We start from the raw sequence: 5,692 nt of genomic DNA on the forward strand, positions 1-5,692 counted from the left end.
ATTTGACTACATATTTTTGTGAATATGTACTAAAAAGTGTACATGTTCCTTGTCAATATAGGAATGTACTGTCCTGATTAGTTGTTATAAATGCCTCGAATTGTTTTTTTTAAGCCTTACAAATTCGTGCCCTAGAAGCCGCCTTACATCCTCATCTTCCACCCACTTCTGCTATGGCAAACTGGGCAGAATTGCCGCCTGAACAAATCACTATGATTGCAAAGCGTGTTAAAGTGATGGAAGATTTCATGGCGAACTGCTGCACCCAAGGATAAAGGCGATGATTATTGTTACTGACACATTTTACATATAGGTCATGATTACGCCAAACACTATAGCTAGGCAAGCCAACTAGTAATTTAAACCCATATTCAATTCTTTTTAAAATTAACCGAGTAATTAAACTCTTCTTACTTGAAGGAATTTAGTAAATTAAAACAACCAAGACCAAAATTTAAATCTAAATATTCTACTAGTGTGTGCCAAGACCTGATGTCACAAAGTGTATGGGTATCTAGTAAACACTACAAGAATTTAGATTTTTAGTGGCAACATATAGCGACGACCCTATAAGTTGCTACAACATTTATAGCATTAGCAGCGACATTAAAGGTCGCTACATAAGATAAATATTTAGCAGCGACTTTTTTGAGAGGTTGCCTTTGATGCCTTTGATGTCGTTGAAATTTTCGATCCCGCTAAAAAAATATTTGGCACCATATTATCTGTGGTGACTTTTAACTTGTCGCCGCTAAAGATAATTTGGAGCGACTGAGTCGCTACTATACCCTAGAAATTTTAATTTAAAATAAAAAACAAAATTAAAAAATCCTCACATATACTAATTAATTAAAAGAACCGAAATCAGAAGACACCCAAACCCTCCTCTCTCTAGAAATCCCTCCCCCTCTCTCTAAAATCACTCTCTGCTAAAATTTCCCCAAAATGTGAATCTCAATCGGTTTCTATTTCTTGCCCAATAACGATTTCGCTGCTTAATGGAGGAGATAACAAGCTTCATCCATCCTAACCATTCATAGAATTACTTAACCATTCATATAACAGATCGACGCTTGACAGGTTTTTTCCCCCTCCTCTGTAAGTGTTCAAATCCCTAATATTTTCCTTTTTCTTTTAGGAACAAAAATATCATAAAGTTGTTGTTCAAATCTATATCGATTTTGGGTTTTTGGCCGCGGGAAATTGAACATGAACTTCTCGGTATGCCTCCACTGCTTCGCAAAAGGAAAAAAACAGTTTTCGAGTAAAATATTGCAACGATTTGGGAACTAAATTTTCGACTTAGGTCACTACTTGTATTGGGGGGGGGGGGGGAGCATAAAAAAAGAAAGAATATGGCAAAATTTTCAACATTCAGTTAGGGATTATTGTTATTTCAGTGATTTTACATTTTCATTCTTAGATTTCATCTCGAATTTCTCTGAACCATTTGATAATCTACAGGAATACAAAAAACACCTGCACAGAAAGACTCATTTGAGGCCTATTTGGTGTTGTTGATTTTCAGTCTTGACAGAACTCGACTATCTTAGTTTGGGTAAGTTAAAAGCTTCTTGTTCAGAGACCTATTGCATGTTGGTATTTCATTCTAATTTTTTTTTCCTTTTATGGCTATATGCCTAAATCAGTAGATAGATACTTTTAAATTTTATAAGGCATATATATGTTACTGTAAGGTTATAAGAAAATATATATATTTTTTCTTGTATGGCTATATGCCTAAATCAGTAGATAGAAGAGCTCATTGTTTCATCCTCTGCAGTTTAAGCCTTTTGATACTATATATGGAACTAATTCGTAACTATAAATAGGGTGAAGATGAAGCTCTATATCTTCAAGTGCTGATATATTTAATTTGATGCTTTACTTCTCTTATTAGACGCATGTTTATTTTTCCAGAACTAAGATCTTTGCTTTCAAGACAAGTTCTGCTTGTCTAGCACCAATCTTCTCTTGTATTGTAAATAAAGAATCCAGAATTTTAATGGATCGACTTGATTGTTGATATTTATCTTATCTAAACTATTATAAAACATGAAACTTATATATATATATATATATACACGCGCGCGCGCGATTTTAGCAAACCCTATTAAATATCATTTCCAACCAATCCCATAAACACCTACTTCCTAATTTGTTTACCTGGATCCTTCACAACTAAGTAATTCTTTAATAAATTCTGTAGAATTATCCTTCAGATGCTGTGATGCCACTGCTATATCTTTGCTTCTACATTAAACAATGCTTTTTGCTCTTCTGTGTACCTGTTTCTTCCTAAATGAAATGCCAGTTTATGTGCTAAACTTGGAAAATCATTCTTAAACATTAGTCATATGTTATGTTATTTTTCCGAAGCACATACAACGGTGAAGAAGCAAACTTGATTGTGGTGACATTTTTAGTATCAATATGAAGCTTTAAGAGAATTACAACTTCTAATTAGGAGTGTCTATAATAAGTGTATCCTAAGCCAACCTCCTTATTGATAGTTTCAAATTAGGAACTGATTGTAATAAGATCATGCACCGGAAGTAGCTGATTACTTATTCTTGATCATATGTTTGGAATTGATTACTGCCTTTACCAATCTTCCTATTTATCAATAAGGTATTTATAGATGTGGCACTGTACATTTTTTTTATGAAACTGATTTATTTCCTTGTAACCAAAAGATGTGTAAGAGTAGAAACTTGCTGCAATATTTTTCATTTTATTTAGAGGTGATTTGATTTGTTCATTTCTCTTGTATGTTAGTTATTATATATGTTTTGATTATTATCACCGCTGCACTTTTATTTAATTAACTTTTTAAAAAAAATAGAAAGGATGGATAAAAGTTGGTTGAATTTTAGGAATAGAGTCGACCGAAGGTATAGAGATGGAGTAGACAACTTTCTTAATTGGGCATTCAGTCAACCAACGGTGAGCACTATGATTCGGTGCCCTTGTAAAGGGTGTATGAATACCGAGTTCAAGCTACGGTTTGGTGTAAGAGGAGACTTATTGAAGAAGGGTTTTTGGGATTCTTATAAAGTGTGGGACTTGCATGGAGAAGTGTCAGATAGAGTTGAAACTTCTAGTGTTGTAGTTAGTGATGATACATGAATGTTGAAGATGATACTTGATCTGTTCTTCAAAGTTCTAAGAATAAATACTCTTTTATCTTGTGTGTAATATAGGATTTAATGCTTCGGCATATTATATTATTGAAAAATCTGGTTTTGATTCTTGTGAGAGTTGTCCCGTTTCTTCCTCTCCATTTTAAAATTGGTTTCCCTCTTTTACCAGCTTTTAATTGCCCGCTAAAGGCAGGCTAAAGATCTCAGTTCTTATCTAGATGCTACAACATATTCCAAATTACTAAAGGCAATGGATAATCAATCTGGTGGCAGATGGAGTAAACATATCCTCTTGCCAACCAAAGGGAACCATTCACATCTTTGAAAGGTTACTTATTAATCTGTTTACTAATCTATTTACTTACAGGTTGTAAGTGAGAGGAACAAACGAAACAGAGAAAAGCAAATAACTAAGCATACTTGTGGTACAAGGTCTTTTGTAGAAGTAGAGGAATCTACGGTAAAAATATATTTAGTCCCCTACTATCACATATGCTTCTTTGTTATTTACATATTTATATATTTTCATATATATTTTTTCTCTGAAATTATATTGCAGATAAATCCCCTATTACTGGAGAAATAGACACACCAAATAAAGTTTGGGAGATCCAACATACACGCAAGGATGATAGAGGAGAACTGGTGTGGGTGGATTCACAATCCCAACAAATTCATGTAATTATCTAAAATCATAGACTTATTATCTTTCTGTTTCTGTAAGTTACATTCAGTGTGTTTTATTATGTTTTGATGTAAATGATTATGCATAAATGCAGGGTCAACTCCAAGAAGTTGTCGCTCAACAACAATCTGAAGAGATCGAGCATCCAATGACTAGAGATGAGATTTTATCCACCGTTCTTGGTGAGAGAACATGCTATGTTCGCGGAAAAGGATACAGAAAGAAGCCTCCTAAAAAGAGTAACATGCAGCAGGCAAATATAGAGTCCAGCGTGTCTTCCGCTATGGAAATTATGCGTCAGGAGATGCAAGCCGAGATGGATAGGAAGTTACAAAGATGAACGTGAACAAATGGCTGCTCAGTTGCAAAGAAATATGGAACTTGAGTTGCAAAGGAAGTTGGAAGAGGAGCGTGAACACGCAAAAACATAAGTAGACAAGAGGATCCATCTAGAAGTGGACAAGAGGATGCATGAACAATTTGCTAGTTTGATGACCAGAATGCTACAACAGGTACTTGCTCCGCTGCTTCTTAACACTTCTTCTTCCTTCTCAGCATTTCTTCTTCCTTCTTTCTGGACAATTCTTTTGTTTCTTCTTTCCTTCTCCGCTGCTTCTTGACACTTCATGCTACAACTAGAATTTTTTTACTGTTGCTGCTGCTGTGTGGAATCTGAATTTTTGCAATATAAAATCTGAACTAGTTGTGTGGTAACAGACTGCTGCTGTTGTTTTTTGCTGCTGCTGCTGTGTGGAATCTGAATTTTTGCAATATGAAATCTGAACTAGTTGTGTGGTAATAGACTGTTGCTGCTGTTTTTTGCTGCGGCTGCTGCTACTGCTGTGTGGAATCTGAATTTTTGCAATATGAAATCTGAACTAGTTGTGTGGTAATCTTACTAGGACAATATTTTTGTAATATGAAATCTGATAATAGTTGGACTTAATAAAAACAGTATTACCGAACTTTCTTTTGAAGTCATTATATGAAATTTGATAATAGTTGGACTTAATGAAAGCAATATAGTTGACTGGAGACAAGTATCGTGGTAAGGTGGAATAGTTGTGGGTTCTGTGCTTTGCTTGCTGCTGAAGTTTGCTTTTTTGAGCCAAATTCTTGTATGTAGCAATCTGCATGTTCAGATTTGGTTCTTAGAGATTTGATGTAATCTTGCACTAACTGTGGGATCCTAATTGGGCTCATTTATGCTTAACTTGCTTCAATGGCCAATTTGGTTCATTTATTCAATTCTCTTTGTTCTTTAATGTTTTGACCTGTTCTTCTAGTGATATACTTGAATTTATTTGATTTTATAGGTTTGTTTCAGTAGTCCATTAATATAAAATAAAGAGTCTATTCCAGTGTTTCAATAATGCAAAAGTTGTTTATTCTAACTTCTTTGTATTTGATATGTTTGGTTGAAAGTTTGAGTAGTCTGTTTATATAAAAGGAAGATTTGATTTTATTCTAGTGCTTCAATAATGCAAAAGTTAGTTGTTCATTCTACCTCATTATTATTTATTATGGGCATGCAGCGTGTAAGAATTTCAACACTCATTTATTTAAAATAATGTCCGTTTTGTTTTATTTATCCTTTTAACATCTTAAAACCAAATTGGCAAGTTCTAGTTAAATATCAGCTTCCATATGTTCTTTGGGCATGTTTTTTGATATAAACCCACATCATTTTTAGTAGACCCCATTTTGTTATCCTTGGAAGTTTTTCTATGCATATTTTTTTATATAAAAATATATATATATATATATATATATATATATATATATATATATATATATATATATATATAGTTTTTTAGCAGGGACAAGGCACTTAAACAATGGTATCGTTCAAGGATGGTGTCTA

General features: G+C 33.7%; 1 long non-coding RNA gene across 1 annotated transcript; it reads left to right on the forward strand.

Annotated features, from left to right (window-relative positions):
• Positions 1 to 866: 866 nt before the first annotated feature.
• LOC107802949 (uncharacterized) lies at positions 867 to 5,488 on the forward strand. Its single transcript, XR_001651931.2, has 5 exons — positions 867 to 1,098; positions 1,465 to 1,558; positions 3,511 to 3,603; positions 3,703 to 3,821; positions 3,923 to 5,488. It is a non-coding gene; the product is annotated as an uncharacterized LOC107802949 (long non-coding RNA).
• The last annotated feature ends 204 nt before the right edge of the window (positions 5,489 to 5,692 follow it).

This window comes from Nicotiana tabacum, chromosome 23 (assembly GCF_000715075.1).
Source record: "Nicotiana tabacum cultivar K326 chromosome 23, ASM71507v2, whole genome shotgun sequence".
NCBI lineage: Eukaryota > Viridiplantae > Streptophyta > Magnoliopsida > Solanales > Solanaceae > Nicotiana > Nicotiana tabacum.